Source organism: Cupressus sempervirens, chromosome 7 (assembly GCF_028749045.1).
Source record: "Cupressus sempervirens isolate cs-2001-9-10 chromosome 7, ASM2874904v1, whole genome shotgun sequence".
NCBI classification, from domain to species: Eukaryota; Viridiplantae; Streptophyta; class Pinopsida; order Cupressales; family Cupressaceae; genus Cupressus; species Cupressus sempervirens.
The window spans coordinates 470,286,938-470,314,033 of NC_143124.1; the positions used below are offsets into that span (position 1 = coordinate 470,286,938).

General features: G+C 35.1%; 1 pseudogene; it reads right to left on the reverse strand.

Moving 5' to 3' along the window:
* Nucleotides 1-1,053: 1,053 nt before the first annotated feature.
* LOC149547577 (1-aminocyclopropane-1-carboxylate synthase 7-like) lies at nt 1,054-20,784 on the reverse strand (annotated as a pseudogene).
* Between the last annotated feature and the right edge of the window lie 6,312 nt (nt 20,785-27,096).

The window sequence follows — 27,096 nt, forward strand, 5'->3', positions numbered from 1 at the left end:
TCATTCCTAAGACATAATAGTTCAAGAAAAGAAGGATACCTTAAATGTAGCCAGTTCTTCTAGAGATGCAAGTGTTGCCTTTGTTTGTAACAAGGGAAACATCTGTTGGAGTGCCACCATGTTTTTCTGCACCTTGTATATTTTTCTAGATTCTAAATATATGGATTTTTTATTATTAAATATCATACCTCTAAGCATCATGCCCACCTACCCATGCAACAAGTTTAGAGAGATGAGTCAACTGTGCATATAGATTCATAGCATATAGATAGTTAGCTATTCGTAACATTATTTTAGAGCATATCCAAGATTGGAATAAGAAATACACTAAAAAATTGTGGCTTAGATGAATCATATGCCATAAAATCACAAAGCTTTGAACACTGGACTACTCTACAATGAATGTGGATCATCTTGCATTGTCTATTGCCCTTCCCACTTCATCAATTTTTAGCAGAATGAACCTAGAAAAACCCACTAAATACATTATCTAGAATAATGATGAGACTCCACTCCAATAGAAAAAATTGATGAGGATGCTACAGATACACAAAGAGGTCTGGTTGGTCACTTTAAAAGAGCTTGACCATGGGGAGACCACTTCTAGCAGTTCTAGTGATAATGAGGGATGTTAACATGGATCAGTCTACATTCAAACTTAATTGTGTTCTAATGCCAAACAAGACTTGGCTAAGGAATTAAGTCTTTCATCCAAATAAATCATGTTGTTCTTTGTGTAAGGTAGTAAGGAACCATTGTGAGGATGGTTTGTGTTTCCATGTAGACTGGTGTAAAACTACATTTCAATACAAACATTGTACAACAATTGGTGTTAGTTGCCACATAAACAGTTATAATATTATATTTCAATACAAATATTGTATAACATAATGAATGCTTTGATTTATATACTAAAATGTATACTTCCTTGTAGTAGTACTCTTTGTAAGAGTTAGGGATAAGGACAAATATTTTTAGCAGGGTCTTGTAATAATTTGATATGGCTATTACACAATACAACCATTCTCCTTGTAGTTAAAAGGAGGTAATAATTTAATATTGGGTAATGTTAGTGCAAGGATTTATATCGTCTTGCAATGTCTTCAAACCATTGTAAGGCAACTTCCATGGTGGATATATTCATATCAACAAATCAATCTCTAAAGTAGCTAGGTTCCATGCATTTGAATGAGGATTCAGGTGATACATTCAACCTAGCTTCATACAGTATCTTTTTCCATAGCTTTACTTCTCCCTCTAGATCTTTTGAGGGAAGCAGATGACTCATGTTAACCCAAAAAAAAGACCTACATTTCCTTCCAAGTACTTAATGCCAGACTGAGCAAGCCCCGAGACAAACACATTATGCCTCTCTTGTAATCTTCTTTTATTCTCTACAATATAATAATCAACAAACCCTTTATCTGATAGCATAGTAGCCAATAAATTTTGGGTTTGAGATGATACCATGCATAAACTAGACATTCTTCTAGCTATTGTGACCACAGTTTTGTTGTAATAATAAATTGCCTTTACCTTGAAACCTGAAAGGCCCAAATCTTTAGATAAACTATAGACTATATGCACATTGTTAGGACTATAATTTTCTTTGGCCACAATTTCTACAATACTATTGAACCTTTGAGAAGAGAAGATTGATTATGAATATATCTTATCATAGACTAGATGTATTTTCATCTTTCAAGAAAAAATCAAACAACATCTTCAATGTTTCAGCACTTGATGTTGTGCCGAGAGGGTTGCATGGATTTTTTATGAGAATTCCTTTCACCTTCTTGTTGAGATCTTTGGCTCTCTTGTATGCTGATATCATTTTTGATTTTCTGATCTCAAAGTTATTGGAACTATAACAATGGATGGGCATAGTTTCTACCCCTGTCCGCAACCTTAGATCTTTGTCAACCCTGAAGTGAAAAGAAATTATCAGAAAAAATACCAATCTAAGGCTATTGAAAATGCCTAGCAAAGAAATTTCATCTTTGTACATAGAAAATATCATCCATCAAGGGTCAGGATTAGACAAAATTTATTGATGCTAATAATGGACTCACATAATAGTCCTATATTATAACAAGTGATATCAGACATTGGCTTTATAAGTCTATTCGTGGACAACCTATCTTCTAACAAATAGATTAATAGAGATGTTTCAAGAATTTTGATTAATAGAGATGTTTCTTAGTGTTTTGTTAAAAGAAAAGATAGCTTACCCTACGTAGTATGGAGTGGGCACTAGGAAGACATCTCCTGGATCAGCAAGGTAGAACATTAACAGCTCATTGGCTATAGTTGCCCTAACTATATTTACTATCCTTTCTGCTTCAAATTTTACTTTGTTTCCTCTTAGTGCCTCCATGAAACTAGCCATAGCCTGCAATAATAAGAAAAATGCTTATAAGCAATAATTCTAATATTGTAAGGGATGCATGTGATGAGAAAAGCTCACAAGCCCAGAGAATCATAAAAGTGGAATACAAATTAGTTGTGAAAATATAAAGGATCATGTAAATAGGCATAAGAAACTAATGCTCAATAAACTCTTGAAAATATGTTAGAAAATAGAATAAGAGAACAATGTTCAACAAGATATAGATAAAAGTGGTAGACACTTCACAATATGTCAAAAAATAGAAAAAAGAGAATATCATTCAACAAAATTAGGATTTACATAGAGAAATGTATACCAAACAAAATATTAGTATTCATATTGCTCAAGAAATAAGTTACAATCATTACAAATGCTTTTACAGGCCTAAAATATTTCGTCCTCTATCATAATTATACTATACCTCACAAGTTATATGGTATAATCCAAATCTCAATCAGAGTTGTGAATTTTTACTTTACTATAACAATCATCTAAGAAAATCATGATAAGTAGAGCGAGCCTCTTTGTTAGAGTAAATAATTAATTTACTAATTATTTATTCTATTTACTTAAGCTTACTTAGGTAAATGCATTTTATTTATTAGTTGTAGTCTAGGAGTTTGTTATAAGTTGTTGAAAATATGAGAGTTTGTTCTCTCCTAAGTCATACTTATCCTCTCACTTTGTTCGAGGACTTTCCACTTCATGTGGATGTATGCTTAGTTGTCACACTTATCTCCTAGTATCTTCTAGCTTGTTCTAGGAGATTCCTTGAGCTCTTTATATTCAAGCTCCCTTATTATATCATCACTTCTAGCATATTGTAAATACATACAATTTTGTGTTTGCATATTTTCTCTCTCATGTCCATTTAGGGTTTTTCCCTAGCTCCACGCTCTTTTCTCCTTAGCTTCCCTTTGTCAGGTTATTTTCATACAGGTGATCCTTGCATCTTCAGAGTTGGATTTCATCAACTCCAATATGGTATCAGAGCCTCCTTGTTGCTACTTGGTTGAAGGATTTTTGAAGCCATGATTTGAAGTCACAAACCCTAGTTTTTTTGTGCACTTTTTCTTCAAATCAGGGGCACAACAAATTTTTGAAGCACATTGGGACCAAACAGATGCTGCCATTGGATCTAGAAGGCTGTTTGAAATTAGGATTCATATAAAAGTTTCCAATTTTGGAGACAGGGCTTCGGGAGGCAAAAAAATTTTGGTTGCAGGCTCTCCATATGGTTGTATGGACGATTTGGCATTTAAAAAATAAAATGAAATAGTGCCGGGCCATGGCACCATAGCACCACCCTGTGACCACTACGAGGCCACCCGCGTTCCACCTGCACACCATCAAAGCTCCACTTGAAGCTGACGCACCACCGCGGGACCTCGATAACCCCACCATCACTCACGGGCCTCCCTTGTGCCGCTCTCCTGCAACCTCCACCAATGTCTGCATCAGATCACCGCCCCTATTCATTTGCTCCACTAGTTACTACACCAGCCTACCTCTCATCCTAGTCATCTGCCTACATGGATTTTGCACCCTGCCAGTGCATGACATGTGGTAGGGGTGCCATATGGCACTTTTCCATGTGGTCCCTGCCACATCATCTGCTTTGACATGTGGCTGCCACATGGACCTGCCATGTGGCATGCCACATGGCCTCTTTTTTATTGTGACAGCTGAAAGGCCGTCAAATTTATTCCATTGTTTTGCTGATGTCAGTATGATGTCACTTACATCATCCCCTTACACCTCTCTGGGTCATTTTGGACCTACTCTTGGTTTTTTGGCCATAACTTGAGCATACAAAGGTATTTTTCCAATCTGAAAGAAGTGCCAAAAAGTTGGTTCTAAGATAGAGACATTGGTGTAGGTATTTTCAAGTTTTGATTCAATTTTATACTTTTTTTTGTAGTCAAACTCCGAAGTCCTATTTTTGACTCCGACAAGATTTTATTTTGCGTCCCATATCCATTTTTTGAAAATGTTATATTTTTGGAAAGCTAGTTCTGTGTACTTTTTAGAAATTTTTTTATTTCCTTTAGATTTTGCCCCATGCTCTTTCTATCATAGTTTTGGCATTTTTAATCCATGGTGGATATCTTGGGTGTTTTAGGTCCGAGGGTCATTTTCTTGGTATGGGATCCTTTGTTTTGGGCTATACCTTTTTTTTATAGCTTGTTGTTGGTTTTGATCATTGTAGCTATCATTTTGAAGCACTTTTATGTATCACATTGAGATAAAGTGCCACTCTTGCATTTCGAGGGTCATGAACATTGTTTTGAGATAGTTGTACTTGCACTATTTTCATAAAGCACCATGGGGGGATAGTAGTTGCCATGTTTGTGCCATCTTCCTTTGTCAAGTGAGTGTTCCTTCCATGACATTAGCCCATGTAGAGTCATTTTGACCGTGTCTTTATGAGTTTTTTGTACCTCTTTCCCTCTCTCGTCGTTCTCGGTTTGTTTACAGGAGACTTTGGCTAACCTTTTTAGTTGCCTACCATCTCACCCCATCTTGATTAAGGGGGGGTTGTTCTATTGTTCTAATACTTCTACAGTTTGATAGTTCATTAGTGTGAGCTATGTATTCAGTGGTTGATCCTATATACAAGGTGATTGTAGTGGCTAGCTACCTATGCATTTTGGTGAGATGGATCATCTACCATATAGACATGCTCGGTTCATGCCTTCTTCTTCCATGGAGGTTCTTCAGATCATCAATTTCTTTCTAATGGAAGATTTTGTGACTTCTTCATGCTTCAATGATGCTCTTCATGATCACTTTTTGTTCCTGGGGACATTCTCCTAGTTGGTGGCTTCTTCAGTTCTTCACTAGGTTTTTACCTCTTTTTGGGGGAGAGTTTTTCCCATGTAGTTTTCTCTCTTTCCCTATTTACAGAGGTTGCATCTCTTTGCATTGTACATGGGTACCTAACATGGCCTCATCGCCGGGACCCATTGTACATTTCATCTTAGTTTTTTGAGCTTCAGGCATTTCCCTAAGTTGCACTTAAGGGGACGTGTTAGAGTAAATAATTAATTTACTAATTATTTATTCTATTTACTTAAGCTTACTTAGGGAAATGCATTTTATTTATTAGTTTTAGTCTAGGAGTTTGTTATATGTTGTTGACAATATGAGAGTTTGTTCTCTCCTAAGTCATACTTATCCTCTCACTTTGTTCGAGGACTTTCCACCTCATGTGGATGTATGCTTAGTTGTCACACTTATCTCCTAGCATCTTCTAGCTTGTTCTAGGAGATTCTTTGAGCTCTTTATATTCGAGCTCCCTCATTGTATCATCACTTCTAACATATTGTAAATACATATTTTCTTGTGTTTACATATTTTCTCTCTCATGTCTGTTTAGGGTTTTTCCCTAACTCCACGCTCTTCTCTCCTTGGCTTCCCTTTGTCAAATTATTTGCATGCAGGTGATCTTGGGTGTCTTTGGAGTTGGATTTCATCAACTCCAACACTCTTAAGATGGATTTTAAATTTCAAAATATAATCAAAATTATGAATTCATTCTAGAATTTGACAACCTTGAAAGAAAATTATGATCAATAGTCCAAAACAAGTTTTTCTGAAGGATATTAGAAAGTCTTATGTTACCTTTATGAAAGCTTCGAATTGATGGTAGTCTAGATAAAGTGCCAATTCTTTGAATAAACTCTTTTCAGTCGATCCCATTAATGCTTCTAGGTGCTTTGACAACCATTTTTCCAATAGATCAAATGATAACTACAATACAAATGTAGAAACCATTAATGTCAATTTACCACTTTAAAACACTGCAACTATGCAAGTACACATTAGATTCCTATCTTAGGAAATCTATGGTGTCAAAGCATTTGACATGTAACTATGCTAATTTCTCGATATATACCAAAAAAACAAAATACAAAACTATTCTAAGGAATACCTTGGAAGGTTACCTACATTGATTGAAAATACAACATACTTAATCATAAAAGCAAGATTATATAATATTATGGAACATTTCTTAAAGGTTACAGCTCATACATAGTCCAATCTAGAAATAACGTTCCTAAAAATTATGAACTATGTCATAAGAAAACAAACAAACATAATAATTTTTGGCAATCTTCAATCTAAAAACAACAATCATATGAAACAACCGACTTAACAATTTGGGCTATCTTCATTACCTTGTTCTCTATAAGGCCCATCTAGATAACTCCCTTAGGATTGAGCTTTTCATCATATGGATTCTTTCCATACTCATCCCACCCAACAAAATAAGGAGATTTCTCTCCATGGGTATTGCATGTAGCCCTCCTAGAAACACTTGTTGTTGTATTCTTATTCAAACCTAAACCCATACATTTTTCCTCATATATGCTCATCCTCATTGTTAATGGCAAGAAAAAAATAGCAACTCAACTCAAGCTCAAAGAAATGTTAAATTATACACTTCTCCAATCTAGGAAATGATCAAGTATAAATAGTGTGGGTGCCTTTGAAATTAAGAAACAAGGGGCTTACTAATCCTCTTTGCCATCGATTTATTTTAGCACAAACTGCAATGCACTGACGACACCTAAAGTCTAGATAAAATTTGGGAGCTTCACTATTATGCGTCAATAGAGAGTGGAGGAGTTAGCTTCAAGCCACGCAGTTAGTGATCTAATACAACATTGTAAAACACTATTTATATTTGATCATTTCCTGGATTGTAGAAGTGTAGAATTCAACTTTCTCCTAAAAAAAGATGCTTCAAATCATTGTGTAACCAACACTTTTAAATCATTAAAATTTAATTTATTTGCTTGGTCATCGTACTTGCATAAAAGAGACTATGTTCCTAACAATGTAGGAAAGACTTTGTATCTTACACTGAAGTCTACTTTCAAGAGTTTGGAGATAGAGTGAAACACTGGATCACTTTAAATGAACCTTATGCCTATGTGGCTATAGGATATGATATGGGCATAATCCCACTAACTCATCATTTGGCAAAATATTTATATGATTGAGTCCTTTGCAATCATCAAGCTTTATCTTTTGGGTTTATAATAAAACTAGTAAATAGATCTTCTATCAAAAGAATTTTGAAGATACCAATAAAGAATATAAATTTGACTTTCCACATCCACTTTTACCACAAAGAAAAATAGTCATTGATTCCTTTCACTCTCACTCTGTAGGAACCATTGAAACCATTCAAGTCTGACACTGGGTTATACTATTTAAACCATACTAAGCCACTATACAATCATAAATCAATACAAAGTCACATTCAGCAAACATTATTGGTAATAATTATTAACTCTTGGGAAGGTAAAAGCTAATTTACATAATATAGCTTCTATTTTTTTTAAAAAGATAGAAGCACATTTGATGATCCCTAGAGAGGTGTAATAGAAAAGGATTAGATTTAACTAGCTTGCTAAAGTTAGGCACAATTCAAGAGGCAGTTACAATATTCCTCTAGTTTGATTATTCCTGCTTTCAAATGCATTACATGGGATGAGTTTCAGAGACCTGCATTTATATGTTTCAGTTGTTTTTCTATCTGACAGCATACCTATGTAGGTGACTAGTATCAATAGGTCAAGAAATTTGGAAGGCTGTAATGATAAAATATAGAAGATATGGCAGGCCATAACAATAAAATATAAAGCATACTTTGATTCTTTGTAATAATCCTAAAAAATGCATATCAAGACACAATCGATAAGGTATAGGCCCAATCAAGATTGTAATAGTCTTGTTCAGGAGATAACTATTGAATACTACTATTAATTGTTTAGAAAGGTCACTCTTGATTATTTGTTTATTCTCTTTTTATTTTATATTCAAGGTTTTCTTTTAACAATCAAGATTAAATAGAAAAGGGATAAGGAATTAATCTATATTTTTTTTTTCCCAAGAATCATGTTTAGGCTTGAATCCATTGAATACTGAGGATCATTTATATTTTCTATAGCCAGTTAATTCTTCAATTGGAAGAAAAGACACTGAGGACTTATAGTATGTAGGTATTCACAAATCATTAATCTTAGTTTATGTTTAAAAGTATTGATTACCAATAGGTTATCATTACAATATCCTTCATTTTGTGTTGGCTTGTGTAGGCAAATGGCATCACATAGCCAAAAATACTGACATCAACATCATTGTAACATGGCCTTATGCAATTGCATCCACTGATTTCCTAAATATATTTTTTGATTGTGAAAGACTCATGGGGGTTGTAAAAGGAACTCTATTTGTGAACCCCTAAGAAGATAAACAACAATAAAATAAAAGACCAAAAGAAATTATAAAAGGTGTATGCCCCTATTAATGAATGGAATTCAATGATAATAAGTTTATAATGAATAAAAATGAAAATTTTCATTACTAAACCCAAAAAAGGAAATCAAAACCTTACAATAGTTTCAAATCAGAAAACCAAGGGGAAGTAAAAGCTCTTATCGATGAACTAACAAACCAACTTAAATAAAAAACCCTTAATTGGGACCTCAATGAAATGGTGATTAAAATGTAAAGAAAGAATATAAGTTGATATTGTAACCACAGCCATTGCAAACAAAGTATCAATATTATAAAAACCTATGTCAAAGCTCAATTTGGCTTCAAAGATAATGAACTTCATGTGCCTAGTAGCATAAAGGAAGATTTTGAAACTTGAGACAACATGCTACATAAAGAATTGGAGACAATGTTCTTCCCTATAAGGCTATATGTAACACACAACAAAGCCTTATGTACAACAAATATGAAAATTCAATGTCCCACCTAATGTTATATTGGGCATGCTAGACAATTTTAAGAATCAGCCTAACATGTGTTTATGAAGATTGGAATCCATGTAATGGGTCTCTATGATATAATTTTTCACCATGTAGAGAATCCATCTGAATATTTATTGCAATTAGTTATGTTTAAAATACCCATAGCTAGTATATGGCATCCACTTAGGCTTGGACCCTACCATTATCAGTTCAAACAATTAACTCAAGATTCAAGTAGACATACAATTACTACCATCACAAGTGTGAGCGCAGAGGAGACAAAGTGCTTAAGAAGGCAGCCATATTAAATACACTGTGGATATCATACACACACAGACCTCTAAGTTTGCCACTATATAATGAATAATCTATGAATACTCAGCAATCTTATACATCAAAGTTAGCTTCAATATCATTTCATGAAAATCTAGTAAATGCTAGGTCAAGAGATTAGCACAAAAACAAAGAGTTATTTGCAGTAGCAAAACTTCTAGTATTCAACTTCCTCACAAATTGTGAAATATAATAAAATAAGATTTGATTTCCACTGAGTGCACATTACCCATTCACAAATGATATAGCCAAAAAAAAATCAACCTTAATGAAGGACAAATGGAGAGAACACTCCTCCATTTGAGAAGCTCTAATGGAGAAGAAAATGCTTCCAACAAAAGAAAGGTTAAGAAGCTACCCAAAATCATTGACTAATACTCCAAACTTCCTAGAATAGTATTAGACACCCTACTTTCTAACAACACATTGATTTCCATTGTTTATAATGAGGAAAAAAACAACTATCAATGAACCAATAGAATTTACAAATTCTAAAAATATCATTGGATGAATTGGATATAAAAGGGTTGAAGACAATAACCAAATCTATACAAACCTTTAAGATGGCAACACAAAGTACATAAAAACCAACTTTAATAGAGCATAATTTGATAGGAAAACTTTAGAGAGACCAAGACCATTAAAATGAATTGGAGAGGGCCAAGGATTGATTGCTAGAGTCTGATAAATTGACAGATTTCATGGAGCCTTATGACACCAATAGAACACCCTCAATCAAGTTACATGATAAGATTTATTTGGGGCTTGACAATTATATGAATTATGACCCTAACCACAATAAAATGTAATTCTACAAATTCCTAATTAACTTTACCAATGAGATAGATTTGTGTTCCATCAGACCAGAGAGATATTATTGTGTATGTGTTCAAGTATCCCATTGGGTCAACTTATGTTACTTTTCTAAGGCCCCTATGAGTGCTTCTTTCCATTGAAAAAGAAGAAAATTCAAGAACCTAGCTCCTTCCATCAACCGTATGCTTCCAAATAAAGAGTTTTTCATTTTAGAAGTAGAACTCAGTCATGCCAAAAAACCAAGGGCTGATTAATCTGACTCCATGGTTTCTCCAAGCCATGGCCTTCTCATAGGGAAATCCTCATAGTAGCATAGATTAGAACTTCAGATATGCTTTCTCAAAAGAGAATCCTTAGATATGCAAAGAAGAGTTACTCTTTGACAAATATAACATTCTCAATCAAAAAACCAAAGCAAAAAAATCTTGATGCTCAAAGAACCAACCCTTATATGCAACACATAGAAACCCTCCACAAACAAAAAAATTTAAGGATTTGATTCCAAGAGAACTGGAAATCATCAATACCATTGCAAATTTAAATGGTGTGAAAAGAATACACATCATAGTCTTTTGAAAAAAGAAAGAGAATAATCAACCTTTTCAAAGTGAGCCATTGTTCATTAAAAAATGTGTCTATTCATGTTTTTAATATGTGCTTTTCAATCCAAATTTGAGACTTAATATAAGATTTGCAACTATTGATGGATCTAAATTTTTTATTATCAGAACTAGCTAAGGAAGCGAGGATGCCCTCACTTCCTCATAGAAGAGATGCATTTATATTTTCCCTAAAAGTGGTGTGTTTGTATTCGTGCTTGCATGTTCTTCTATTCTAACCCATGCATACCACTCCAACCCAATCCATTGCACGCTGCTATTGCCCTATTTTTCTCTTCTCTAATGAGAAAAAAAGCTACATCTAAGAACATCTCCTTCTCTTCCACATCCAGTGCATTGTAGGTAACTAGTAACCTTTGTTTGATTTCACCCAGCCATATTCTTCTGACTTTAGCTAATTGGCATTCCCAGTAATCTTTGGACTTTTTTGTATAATTGTGCCCCAAAAACATTCAGTGACAAAGGCAAACAGTTGCAAGCCATCATGAAATGTTCAACAAGATTTTGGAATTTGGGGAATGGAGAAAGTTACAAGAAAGCATGCTGATAGAAGAGTTGCTTGACATGTGACCTTTTAAGTCCTAGCATTCTATAAATGTAGGAAATGGAGAGACTAAAGATAGGAGAACTCCCAGGCCTCAAGTCATCACAATAACCATGCTTCAAGATCCAAGCTTGTCTTCTTTGATGTGCCTAAGTATTTACTGGTTTAACCTTGGACAAACAATGAAATAAGGCATGAAATAGAATTTTTTTATTTTAACATGATAAAAGCTCATGTTGGTCAAAATTTTGACCAACACTTAGGGAAAAATATGTGTTGGTCAAAATTTTGACCAACATGGGTGAACCACCTCACAATAAGTGTTCTATAGTCATGCACTAGGCCTGGCTTAGGAATAATCTATTCAAGCTAAGGACTAATTTTCCCCTACCATGAGGTGCATTTAGATTGTCAACCCAAAGATGTATACTTGAAATGGTCGGCACAGTATGTGCACTAGGTACTTTAATGAGTCATTATGCTTGTGCTGCAGGAAAGTAAAAATGCAAAGGAAGGAAACTACACTACTACTGTAGAAAACAAAATACTAAATCTATGAATGTTGAAAACACAATGACAAGATAACAGAGATTCCATCTTGACTCATCCACTAGTCTGTTCTCGCAGATGCTGCAGGAACGTTCATAAAGTGTGATGCTACATGAAGGAATTAACTAACTACGTCTTACTTAAAATACTACTAATGCTAGTAAAATATTATATTCTATCCTAATCTAATCCACTCCCAAGTGGGCCCCCTTGGTTGGCTTCTCTAATCTACCAACGCAGGATAGAAACTAAAGAGAACTAATTCATTTCATTAATCAGTCATTATATGATTCAGAATTGTAAAACACAACTACAACAAACTGTGAATCAATGTTCTCTCTTACTCGATAAAAATTATCAAAAAAAAAAACTAAAAAACTTCACACATAGGAGTCGATCCCAACATATATAGGGAATCTGGTCTTTATTACATAATAGAAAAGTAACATCCTAAATTAAGTCTGCAGGAAAGAATATAGGAGAACAACTAAAAGCAGAAAGGAAGGATAACAAAATTGAGGAGAGAGCAATGAAATCTCAGCATCCACTTGTTACAATGTAAATGCAGAGAAGGAAATGGCTCATAAAAGCTCCTCCTTATTCACTGCCATGTTTCTTGGAGTGGTTATAACTTCCTTTTCGTGGTTGTTCCTTGATGCTCGTTTCTCCTTGAATGCTGTCGGCAACCAACTTATGGATTCCTCCGCCCATCCTTTAATCCTTATCATCAGGTTAGTTATGATATAAGACATATTTGCAAATAAACATCCATCAAACTAAATTCAAGCATAAGAACGCACATTTGGATATTTATATGAAATACTGCATATTAGATATAATTTAGGCAAAGGATGACATAGTTTTTCTACCCCATAAATCATCAAAGGTTTATCAAACATAGTCTTATAAGTGTTCAAAAAAAGATAAACAAAGTATCACAAAGTATCTTAAACATAACAAAATAAAGGCATTTTTTAGACTCATCATCTGCCCCCTACTAAACTAATGCTTGTCCTCAAGCATTACACTTCTTTGTCAGAGATTTGAGCTCCCCAACTTCTGTCTTTCCTTTTCTGCTACTCTTGAAAGTGTAATAGAATCCTCTAGTCCTTTCCCATACTTCTCACTTGTGGTTTTCCTACAACTTGTCAAGTTTTTCGTCATTAATATCATAAAGGGGCCATTAAAGCATTGGAGGTTGCATGGTCAAAGGACACCATAGTTCTGGCCTTAGTTGCTTTCCCAGTTCTAAATATTTTGGAACTCTATTTAGTGTTGCTTCCAAATTAATAGGACTATGTGGCTCTAATTTCTTGAGAGAATTAGGTAACTGTGCCCATCTACTTCTTGCTCTGGCCATAGCTCTCTGGAATGCAAAGTAGGGCAAGTTTTCATATTCGACATACACTTTGGCTCTAGCAGCAAATACCTTCTTTCTAACTTCTAGATTACTCTTCCCATAGGTTAATGCAAACCAGTCTTGAAGCATTTCTTCTGGTTGTTTACTTTCTGCCCTCAAGGGTAAAGGTTTTGTTTTCTCCTCATCTTTGTAGTTAGCCAATTGTCTATCATAATTTGCCTCATTAGAAATCCATGACATTAAAGCTTTCAAATGCACATCTCCTATATAGAGCAAAGGATTCCACTCAATTTCTACAGGAATGACAAAATTATGAACATACAACTCACACAATAGATTTTGCTACCATGGTGGTAAGGTTTCATACAACCCATAAAAATCTTGTGCAGTTTTGAATTCTGCATTTACATTTCTAAGGGTTAACATTAACTGAAGTAAAAGATATTGTTCTTCCAAAAAAAAAGCATATACTCAAGGAGGTGGTTTGCAAGCAAGATCTTGATCAGCTAATTTAAGTGCATGTTCCATGCGCTATTTCTGTCTTTCTAGCTATTCTTTCAATTCTTCAATCTCCTCATTTGGTGATGTTATGATCTTGCTCATTCTTTTCTTCTCCTCTTTCCATAGTGCTTCAGCAAATAAATGCTATCCATATAATTAGAAAAGGAGTTTTTGCAAGGTGACAGCACTGTTATCCTCTTCATAATCCTTTTTCTTCTTCTATTCTCGCCATAGATGTTCCGCCAAACTATTGATCCATGTTGACTTATATGGGACTAAGGCAGTATTCGAATCATGACATTCAGGAACTACTTCATTCTCATGGCTTGAAACACCTGGTAAATCCATTAAGGGTTCGTTAATTTCTTGTCCACTTGGTGCAGGAGGATTACTAGAAGCTTCTGTCATCTCAATGTGAAGGGGAGAATGGTCAGAAATTATCTGCACAGGAGACTCTGGAGCAGATGCTTTAGACAATATAGGATCTTTAAAAACCTACCCTCTCATTCTAGGGCTTCTCCACAAAGGAGTCTCTTCTTGTACTACTGTCTTTTGCCTAATTTTCTATTTTAGTGTCACTGCTACAGGATCCTTCTTTGTTTTCTTCTATTGTTTAATTGCAGGACTAGGTTTTTGTTGAGCAACGGTTTCTTCTAGTGACTTTCATTTCCTTTTAGCTTTACTAGTAGTGGGTTTAGGGATGTCTTGTTCAGGTGGAGGCACATTCTCTTGAACGGAAGCAAAGTCTAGTTCAATCCCTTGTGTGTTTTCTGTTTCAGCTCCCTCAATATTTTGTTCTGCAGGCTCACTATTGGGAACTACATTTTCCCCACCCTGTCGTTCACTAGGGTCAAATTGGGGTTGTAGGGTTTTAAATTTCACAAAGTCATCCCATGTCAAAGGGGATACATCCCTAAGAGACCTTTTTATTAACAACTTAATCAAGGCATGGTGAGTAACAAAATTATCTTTCCCTTTTTGAGTTTCTTTCGCACTAATACAGAGCATATTATATAGAAAATTTGGAAGATTCACGGCAACATTGTGCCTTATACAACTAAGCAACTTAAAATTGTGTGCATGTAAATGAGAAAATCTTCCTTCACAAGTAAAATACCTGATGACATGCATTGCTAGGTCAGGGTACAGAGGCAGAAAAGACAATCTCTTGCACCCTTGCTTCGTAACATCCAATTGAGCGTCATGTGGGGTAGTGAACTGGGCCCTTGTTGACCTAGCGTCATGCGAGCTCGGATAATGCTCTCCAACAGAAGGTAACCCAATTACTTCTGCAATCCATTCTTCTGTTGCAATTACTGTCAAACCCCACACAGAAGCTTCACCTTCATCAAATGTCCTAGTGAATTCTACAGCTACTTCTTCATCATATGTTGTTAAATTCAAACAATAACCTAGCCACCCGCATGCATTGAATCTTGTTACTACTTCTGTGTTAGAGAGAAACAAAATGTGCTCAACCGGCTCTCTTCTCTGTAAACCTCCTCCCATTTCTTGATACTTCTGCTAGTCTATTTCTCTCTCCCTTTCTGAATGCAACTTCAAGACTCTACGCTATTTCTCAGATGCTTCACCGCTTCTTTTTGGAAACATTAATTGCCATAACCAATTGTTATGTGTCATAATTAAACTTTAGGTAAAAATAAATCATGAATTTGCATGGAAGTCATCCGAAAACATGGTTCAAATGCCAAAATTTTAAAAATAGGTCACATCATAGCTTAGCATGAAAAATTTGGCATGAACAAGGAAAAAAAAAAAAAAAACAAAATTCATTCAAAAAGTGGGAGTACAACACTTGACATAGCATACTTACGGTAGAAAGTTCTCATTAATAAGGGGTAATGCCAATGATTTTAGAAAATCATCACAATTAATCAGGCATGTCATTGGATAGTATGACACTCCCTTGCCCCCTACTAATTTTATGACAAGTGTCCTCACTGGTCAGACTAGTATGGTTGAGGGACTGGAATACGCCGTAATTATAAAGACTATGCAGTATTATATATAATTAACAAAATTTGCAAACTTATAAATGAATAATGGTTTGAAAATTTTTATACCTGCCAAGTGGGTTGTCACATGCTCCAAAAAAAAGGTGGCAAAAATAATGTAAATGGCAACATCCATCAGCATGTGCAGATTTGATTGAAAATACAAAATCTTAATTATGTAGAAAATGAGTGGATGGAAGATTAAGAAATGGAGTGGGGTGGGTGGATGGAAGATTAAGATATGAATGGAAAGAAATATTATGAAAATAAAATGGACTTTATGTGAACATAAAGTTATTATTATGGACATGCAAATTAGAATTAATGTTGAAGAGGAGTAGGCGGAAGGTTTTCACCTTCTGCTGTAGGAAGAGATACTTGAGTTGTTGTTGGATCCAGTTGTTTGAACTATCACATGAATTTGGCTTTTATTTGCGGTTGTTTGTAAAGCTTAAGTGGATGACCGTTGATCAGCATTTTGAAAGGCACATCATCAATTGTGGTTAGTTGAACTGTTCGATTGTCAAAGACATGGATGATTTGATATGGTCCTAACCATCGCGTCTGCAGCTTCCCTGGCATATCCTTAAAGCGGGAATCATACAATAATGCCCAGTCACTAGCTTTGAACTGTTTGTTGAGGATATGAGAAAGTGTTTTCTTTGTTTCTGCACCAGTTCAGTGTGTTCTAAAGCGGTCTTACGCATTTCATCTAAAGAATTAAGATGCAGGAGGCGTTCTCTTTGTGTTGTAGGAAGATCAATATCTAAGGTCAAGGCTGTTCTTAAAGTCTTGTGTTCAAATTCAATTGGAAGCATTGCCACTTTCCCATACAAAAGCTCAAACGGTGTGAATCCAGTAGTGGTTTTCCAAGTTGTTCTATGAGCCCAAACAACTTCTTGTAACCTGCTGGTCCAATCCCACCAATGCAAATGGACTGTTTTAGTTAGAATATTTTCCAACTCATGGTTGGTAACTTCTACTTGTCCATTGGCTTGTGGATGATAAGGACTGGATCTGTGATGCCTGATATTATACTGTTTCATCAATTCTAAAATTAGGTTGGAAGTAAACTGTGTGCCTTGATCAGTAACCAATTCTTTAGGAACTCCATAGCGTGTAAAAATCACTTCATACAAGAATTTGGCAACTTTTTCATCATGGGTATGCTTCATAGCCTTAACCTCAACCCATTTGGTTAGGTAGTCAGTACAAACCTGAATATAAGATTTCTCATTGGATGGAGGATCAATAGGACCGATGAAGTCCATTCCCCATTTGTCAAATGGTGTTAACACCACTTGAGGATTTAGAGGCATTTCATCTGTTTTGGTTGGGCAACCCATTCTTTGGCATTGGTCACACTTCCTTGTATAATTGATTGCATCTTTATGAAGGGTAGGCCAATAGTAACCAGTGGCAAAGATTTTGAAAGCTATTCTTTTGGCTGCAATATGTCCTCTACAAGGCTCATTATGACATGCATGCAAAATGTCATATGTCTCATCTTCTCTTACACATCTGCACATAACTTGATCAAGTCTAGCATAGAATAGAAAATTGTTTATCCATGAGAAATGGAATCTTTTCTGTATGAGTAGCTTTCTCTCCTTATAAGAAAAATGTGCTGGTATCTTATTAGCTACAATGTAGTTAGCAATATCGACATACCATGGAACTTTAACAGCAATATGAAACAAATGTTCATCTGGAAATGCATCATCTACTAGAGTAGTATGAGTATCATGATGATTGATTCTTGACAAATAATCAGCTATGACATACATTTTTCCAAGCTTATCCACTATGGTTATGTCAAATTCTTGTAGCAATAGTAACCATCTTGCTAACCTACCAGTTATAGCAGGTTTGTTCATGAGATATTTGATTGCTGCATGATCAGTATGAACATAGATAGGATAACCTATGATATAAAGCTGAAATTTATTTAGAGCATAGACTACTGCTAACAATTCTTTTTCAGTCACTATGTAATTCAGTTCTGGGCCATGAAGACTCTTACTAATATAATAAATGGCATTTTCAAGATTTGAGTGTTTCTATGCTAAAACTGCACCTATGGCATAATCAGAAGCATCTGTATATATGTGGAAAGGTAGGTTCCAATCAGGGCCTTGTAAAATTGGTTAAAAGTTGCTTAAGCTGCAGGAAAGCTTTATCACACTTAGGTGTCCAATTGAATTTAGCTTCTTTGGTGAGCAATTTGTACAAGGGACTGACTATTTTACTGAAGTCTTTTATAAAATGCCTGTAATATCCATCATGTCCCAAAAAAGATCTGATATCTTTTAATTTAGTGGGTATGGGTAATGTTTGAATTACCTCTATTTTTGTTGGGTCTACTTGTATACCTGCAGTAGATATGAAATGACCGAGTACCACACCCTCTTGCATGAGCATGAAACACTTTTCACTATTTAGTGCCAAATTATGTTCTTGACATCTTACCAAAACTTTTTCAAGATTTATCATTGCTTCTTCAAAAGTAACTCCAAATGTTGTAAAGTCATCCATATAGATTTCCATACAATCATGTGATATATCAGCAAAAATACTAATTACAGCCCATTGAAACATTGCAGGAGTGTTACAAAGACCAAATGGTAAAACAGAGTATGCAAAAGTACCCCATGGATAGGTCAATGTAGTTTTGTCTTGGTCTTCAGGAGCAATACTAATTTGATTATAACCACTTTATCCATCTAAAAAGGAGAAGTACTTCTTTCCAGCTAGTGTATCCAAAACTTGATCTATGAAGGGTAAAGGAAAATGATCCTTTTTAGTAGCCTTATTCAACTCCCTATAATCTACACAAATTCTCCATTTTCCTCCTTTCTTAGGTACTATAACCAGCGGTGATACCCATTTACTATCAGATATAGGATAGATAAAGCCAACATCAAGCAATTTTTGCAATTTTGTTTTGACTATTTCTCTGAGGCTTGGATTTATCCTCCGCTAAGGTTGACAAAGTGGTAGAAAACCTTCATTAATGTAGATCCTATGGGTACACAATGTAGGGCTTAATCCTTTCATATCACCATAATCCCAAGAAAAAGTCTTCTCATGCTTCTAAACCAATTATTTTAATCGTTTCATCTGTACAGATGTCAATTTGGGGTTAACATGCAGTTTATGGCCTTTACTCAGTTCAAGAGGAATAGTGGATTCTACCATAGCAATTTCAGAGATTGGGCTTCCTTCTAATTCATAGGAAAGTAGTGAACAAAGATTTTCAGGTTCCTTAAGTAAAGTACAACTTGAATCACACTCCTCATATGTAATCAATTCTAAGACAGAGCTTTCAGACACATCTTTTCCTACCACACAAGTGTTGGTAAGGATGCTCTGGATTACTGAATCTTCTTCTTGCAACTTTAGAAAAGATTGCCTATGTAACATCATAAGTTGTACTATGGAATTTATATCTTCTACTTCATCTCCTAAATCTGGTCAAAAAGTTGTACTCAAATCTGGTAATGATCGTGCAGGAGGATATAGATCAAATTGCTTGGTTGCTTGGCCATTTGATATGGTCATATTTCCTGATTTGCAATTTATGTTTGCATCAGTTGTGGCCAACCATGGTCTACCTAGAATGATAGGATAGCTAGATAGGTTTACTTTAGGGGAAAAAATCATGAAGTCCACAAGATATTCTAGGGAATCTAAGGTCACAACAATATTTTCTATCATTCTATCAGGAATGACAGTGGAACTATCTGCAAGCTGCAAAATAGTTTGTGTGGGCCTTAATCCTTCTATTTTTAACTTCTTCATGCTTTCTTTGGTCATCACGTTTATAGCAGCTCCCAAATCTACTAAGGAATTTTTAACACATTGACCATTTATGCTGACACTTACTACTGGACTCCCTGGGTCAGAATATTTTGGTGAAATCACTCTTCCTAACATGATATCAGCTAAGTGTCCAACAACATGAATTGTGGTAGGATCCTTCTTCTTCCTTCTAGGTTTCTTTAGACAAGCTTCCCTTATAGATTTTCCATAAGTAGGAATGTCCTTAATAGCTTGAAAAAAAGGTATTTGGACATGCATATTCTTCAACTAATTAACAATGTCAAGGGGTTGTTCCTTGCTTTGTTTAGGTTTCTTTTGTATTGGTTGGTCTAGAAAAGGAGGCTCTACTACTAGTTGAACTGGTATTGGTATGGTAACATTAGTTGGGTCAACAGGTTCATCAACCAATAGTTTTGATGCTGTAGGAGAGTTTGATACTTTAGTTATAAGAGGTGGTTTTGGTGCTGGTAAGGTCGTTCCAGATCTCAAACATATATCTGTGACATCTAGGGAATAAGCGGGGTACTATTGGGTATCAGCACTATACATGGGCTATTGTGGTTGGCTATTTGGATTTGGCTAAGGCTATGCAGGTAGTTGTGTTTGCTTTTGAGGTCCACTATTTGAAGGTGGTGGCATTAAAGCAGGTAATTATGGAGCTGGAGGGGGTAATTGTGGAGCACCAGTATTTTGGTTAGGCCATTGTTGAGGTCCCTTCCATTGGTTTGGAGATTGCCAATTCCCTTGGGGTGGTTGCCATTGGTTCTACTGATTCTGTGGCCATTGGTTATTCTGCAGGTTAGGCCAAGGTTGTTGGAAATTTTGAAACCATTGAGACTGTTGTGGGTTATTCTGCCCAGCATTATTCCAATTGGGTTGGTTTTGTGGAGGACCTTGGGTATTACGATTTTTCCATTGATTACCATATAAATTTTAATTTTGCAAAGGGTCTTGAGGCATACCTTGATGTTGAGCCCATGGTCGATGTTGAGCGACAAAGAATACTTGCTCATCATCCCCATCTATCTTTATATATTCAGTTGGAACATGCTGGTTCTCCATGCTTGCAACCAATTTACAGTGGCAACCCTTCTTTTGCTTCTGGCAATGAGGACAGTATTCAGCTAGTTGTAACTCAGCCTTTGCTTGCTTCTTCTTTGCAGTCATTGTATCCAACTATGTAGTGAAATCATTAATGATGCCATGTTTGAAATCTGACAACAAATTGGATATTTCAAGTTTTGAAATGCCTTGACTAATTCCTTTTGTAACCATAGAATGGGGTCCTCGACCTTTCTTCATGGTTGACCTTGAGTAGTTCTGACATATCTTTTTGAGGTCATCCCATTGAGCTTGATATACATCTCCACCGGCCATCAGGTCCAATGCTTCCAAACAGTCTTCATTCACTCCTCTTAGAAAGACTAATTTTTGGGAATCTTTAGACAATGTGTGTTGAGGATTCTTTTGTAGTGTATATAAAAATCGAGAAACATAGTCTTCTAATGTCTCTTCCTCCTTCTGTGATATCCTAAAGATATCATCTCCTCTTGTCCCAGATGCTTTTCAATATTCTTTATATTTTTCCAAAAACAAGGCTTGCATTTCATCCCAATTTGTAGCTGCATTGGCCCCTAAGCCCATGAACCATCGTAAAGCTGATTCTTTCAATGTAGCTAGAAATAATTTAACCTTATGGGCATCAGTGTTGTAGTCAAAACTATGACAAAGGATGTCAAACTCAAACAAGAAGGTATCAGGGTCTTTAGTTGCAAGGTCATAGAACTTTGGAAGAGCAATGGGAGGTATATTCTTGAGATTGGCATTGGTTATGAGACTTGGAAGTGGAAATGGAAAAGTGGGTTGTGCCATGACTGGTGGGACTGGATTATGAGGTTGCTGCTGAAAAGGAATGTTAGGCACTAGATGATTAATAGCTGGTGGATTCAAGGTAGTATTATCAAGAAGGCTGGTCAATATTTCAGTGAAAGGTTGGAGAGTAGATATATCTAGGGATTCAGCTCTTGATGATGATACTGTGGGGAAAATAGGACTTGCGTCTTCAAAGGACAACTCAACTTCTTCTTCAACTTCTTCATTCAAATTAACAAATCTTTGTTGAAGAAATCTTCCATATTCATCTCATCCTCTTCCTCTTCGATGCATGCAACTAAAATTTTCACACTGGTAAAAGAACTTAATCTAAAAACTATGACTCAAAAATGCTCCTAGCTTGACACCATCCCCGGCAATGGTGCCAAAAATGAAGTGCCTCACAATAAGTGTTCTATAGTTAGGCACTAGGCCTGGCTTAGGAATAATCTATTCAAGCTAAGGACTACTTTTCCCCTACCATGAGGTGCATTTAGATTGTTAACCCAAGGACATATACTTGAAATGGTCGGCATAGTATGTGCACTAGGTACCTTAATGAGTCATTATGCTTGTGCTACAGGAAAGTAAAAATGAAAAGGAAGGAAACTACACTACTACTGTGGAAAAGAAAATACTGAATCTATGAATGTTGAAAACACAATGACAAGATAATAGAGATTCCATCTTGACTCATCCACTAGTCTGTTCTCACAGATGCTGCAGGAACGTTCATAAAGTGTGATGCTACAGGAAGGAATTAACTAACTACGTCTTACTTAAAATACTGCTAATGCTAGTAAAATAAATTTATTCTATCCTAATCTAATCCACCTCCCGGTTGGCTTCTCTAATCTACCAACACAGGATATAAACTAAAGAGAACTAATTCATTTCATTAATTAGTCATTACATGATTCAGAATTGTAAAACACAACTACAAAAAACTGTGAATCAATGTTCTCTCTTACTTGATAAAACTTATCAAAAACCAAAACTAAAAAACTTCACACACAGGAGTCGATCTCGACATATATAGGGAATCTACTCTTTATTACATAACAGAAAAGTAACGTCCTAAATTAAGTCTGCAGGAGAGAATATAGGAGAACAACTGAAAGAAGAAAGGAAGGATAATGGAATTGAGGAGGGAGCAATGAAATCTTGGCATCCGCTTGTTACAATGTAAATGCAGAGAAGACAATGGCTCATAAAAGCTCCTCCTTATTCATTGCCATGTTTCTTGGAGTAGTTATAACTTCCTTTTCGTGGTTGTTCCTTGATGCTCGTTTCTTCTTGAATGCTGTCAACAACCAACTTCTAGATTCCTCCGCTCATCCTTTAATCCTTATCATCAAGTTAGTTATGATATAAGACATATTCGCAAATAAACATCCATCAAACTAAATTCAAGCATAAGAACGCACATTTGGATATTTATATGAAATACTGCATATTAGATATAATTTAGGCAAAGGATGACATAGTTTTTCTACCCCATAAATCATCAAAGGTTTATCAAACATAGGCTTATAAGTGTTCAAACAAGGATAAATGGAGTATCACAAAGTATCTTAAACATAACAAAATAAAGGCATTTTTTAGACTCATCAATGGGCATGGATTTAAAAAAAGATATTTTCCTTGCCTATTCTGACCAATTTGACCCCATTTTAATAGATGTTCAAAAAATTTGGTCTAAAAATGGGGTCAAATGTACTAGTGGTACAATACTTAAAAGTATCACACAAGGCTATTTTAAAGTATCACCTAGTATTTGCAAAAAACCTATTCAAGTAGACAATAGGTACTTTTTAGTTTGACCCAAACCTTTCAAGAAGTGTTTTGGATACCCTCTTAGGTGCTCTTCAATCCTTTGGTGTCACATTTTGAATTTGGAATGTTTTGATTCAAATTTAGTTTTGCATCTTCTGTTGCCAGTCATTTTGGTTAGTAGTGATGTTTAAAGATCTGTTGGTGTTGGGATGTTTGGTTAGTCTTAAGTTGCAATCTTTATGATCCTCATATGTTGTATGTTGTGCACATCCATACTTGTTCAAATTTTTTTTATCTTGGCTTATATTTATCCTTGTTTCCAAGGACCATTGGGCGAGGCATTACATCATATCTAGCATAGCCACAGAAGAAGACATCTAATTAGTTTTTGCTATGCCCTTAATATTGGTGTATATAGGGTTATGAATAGTCAATTTGCGGCTATCTTAATCCTTAATTAAGTCATGCTATCATTATTATATTATTATTTAGGTAGGTAGGTTGGCCTAGGTGTTATGTAGGGTTGTGTCTATTCAACCTAACCATAATTAGGTATATATAGGAGGTTGTCAATCTTATTTCGAGATCATATCATGAAGTGTGTTCTCATTGGAGATATTTGGAGGTTTTCCCCTCAAAGTGGCCTATTACTCTCAATTATTATCAACTATTTAGATAATATTTGATATTATTTCTTCTATTGTGCAAGTTATTTCATTACAAGTGGTATCAGAGCATGATCTTGGCACCATAGAGGCAAGATTTTTTCTTAACATTGGGGCAATTTTGGAAAGAGCATAACTTTAAGATTTTATCAAAATTTTCAAAGACTTTTAAAAGGCTTTTGAAGACTATATTACAAAATATATACTTCAAAATTTAGAGGAATTGGACCAAATTTGAGCAAATTATTACACAATTACTATTTCTACATAATTTATTGAGATTTGCATAGCTCTCACATCCTACTGAATTGGAGTATAACTTGTATTAGGTTTTTGAATACATAGTAGATGAGCCTAAATTTCAAAGCTTGGAGAAATTGAAGAAAAAATAACTAACTTATTACAAAATTAAGAAAATTCTCATTCAAGGCAACAAATTTACCAATTTTTTGGCTTTTTCTTGAGTATGGGTATCTTGGCCATGGTAAGCTAAAGTAAAAAAATAAATTAAAAAATCAAAGAATTTATATTTCATCTGTGTGACTTATTTCAAATATATTGGTTTCCATCATGACAGGGCCTCCAAAGAGAGGCAAAAAGAATGTTACCACACTAGGGAAATCTTCTGATCAAGATTGGGAAACAACAGAGGATAGTAATCCTAATGGGGAAATAAGTAAATTTAAGGAAGAGGTTAAGAGGGATATGTGTGACCTAAAAGTAGATATATTAGATATACAAAGCATGTTAATCACCTATATGAATGAAAGAATGAAGGAGTTGTTAAGCAATCAAGGTGAAACCTTCAAGTTGACTAATAATGACACAAATTTTAATACTCCTATAGGATCTAGGAATTTTTTTCCAAAGGTGGATATGCACAATTTTGATGGAAAGGATCCTATAACATGGATAAATCAAATGGAGAATTTTTTGAGGTACATCAAACCCCATATGGACAAAAGGTCATGATGGCTTCCTTATATCTAGAACTAGATCAATTCATTTGGTATCATTGGCTTTGTACTCATAGGAGGAAAAAGGGTCTCACCGTACATGGTCAATTTTTATAGAAGAACTCCAAGCACAATATAGCAATAGTGTGACAGAAATATCTTTAGCCAACTTGCTAAGCTTCAACAAAGAGGATAACTTAAGGATTATATTAAAAAATTTCAAAATCTATCATTAAGAGTGGATACAATTACAGAGGAGAACTTGAATGATTTATTCTTAGGTGGTCTCATGGATCACATTTAACATGAGGTACACATGTTTAGTCCTAGCTTAGTAAATGAGTCTTTTATATTGTCACAGAGGGTGAAGGAGAAGTTCTTGATTCCTAGAAATTAAGGGGCTAATGTGACAAGAGAAAAAGGTTATTCAACACCTTATTTTCCTCAACCTACTAGTTTGACTCCATAATAAATTGAGGAGAAAAGAGCAAAAGGATTGTGTTTCAATTGTGATAGGAAATATAGTCAAGGACATAAATGTAGTAAAAAGAAATTGTTCTATATTGAAGGTCCAAGTGAGGAAGAAGATGATGAGCTCGTATCAGAGGAGGACAAGGAGTTAGGTGAGGAATCACATGATTCTCAACCAAACATTTCTTGTCATGCACTTTTAGGTTTCAGTGCACCACAAACTCTAAAGGTAGTGGGTTTCTTAAAGAAGCAAAAAGTAAAAATGTTGATCGACTTAGGTAGTACTCATAATTTCATCAACAAAAAGTTGAAAACTCTTCTAAATTGTTTTATATATCTAGCCCCAGAGTGTCAGGTTTTGATTGCAAATATGGGTATAGTTAGTTGTTCATGGAAGTGTTGTAGCATCAAATTATCCATGAGAGATTATCAACTTGATACTCCAATGTATGCAATATCCTTGGGTATGACAGATATTATTTTGCTAGTACAATGGCTTACTACATTGGGAATAATTAAGATGAAATTATAAGAACTATTCATGTGATTTCAATCAAAAGGAAAGGTAGTGGAGCTAAGGGGATTGAAGGCAAAATCTCCACAAATGGTAAGCTCTTATCAAATGAAAAAGTTTCTTAAGAAAGGAGTAGATGGATTTGTGGCCTAGCTATGTTCATTAGAAGTATCTCAATCTAATACTCTTACTCATCTAGATTTATAAGCAATAATTGATCATCACTCAATAATTCTTGGAGATATTCCTAAAGGATTTCCTCCTAAGAGGGATTGTGAGCATGCCATATAATTAGTTCCAGGGATCCAACCACCAAACATCAGGCCTTATAGGTACCCACACATACAAAAAATTGAGATAGAAAAAAATGTTGAGAAAATGCTAGAGGCAAGAATTATCAAGCATAGCCAAAGTTCTTACTCCTCACCTATTGTGATGGTGCGTAAGACGGATGAAACTTGGTGCATGTATCTAGATTATAGAGTTCATAAAAAGTATACCATTAAAGATAAGTTTCCTATTTCAGTCATCAATGATCTTCTAGATGCATTAAATGGAGCTATGTATTTTACCAAGTTAGATCATATATCGAGTTATCACCAAATTCAGATTAAGGAGGAAGATATTTGTAAGACTACATTTCAAACTTATGAGGGACATCAAAAAATTTTGGTGATGCCATTCGGTCTTACCAATGTACCATCTACATTCCAAAGTTTGATGAATTCCATTTATAAAAAGTTCTTGAGAAAGGTTGAGCCAGTGTTTTTGATGATATATTGATTTATAGCAAGACTTGGGAAGAACATTTGCACCATGTAGACAAAGTATTACAATTACTCAAAGATCAGCCAAGTGTGCTTTTGGTCTTAAGGAGGTGGAGTATTTGGGACACATAGTTTTAAATGAAGGAGTAAAGGTGGAACCTAACAAACCTAAGGCTATCATGGAATGACCTATTCCAAAAACCATTAAGAAGTTGAGGGGTTCTTTGGGATTGATAGGGTACTATAGAAGATTTGTGAAGAATTATGGTCATATAGTAGCACCCCTTACCACTCTATTGAAGAAGGATTATTTTCATTGGAATGAATCTGCCAATGTAGCATTTGAGAAATTA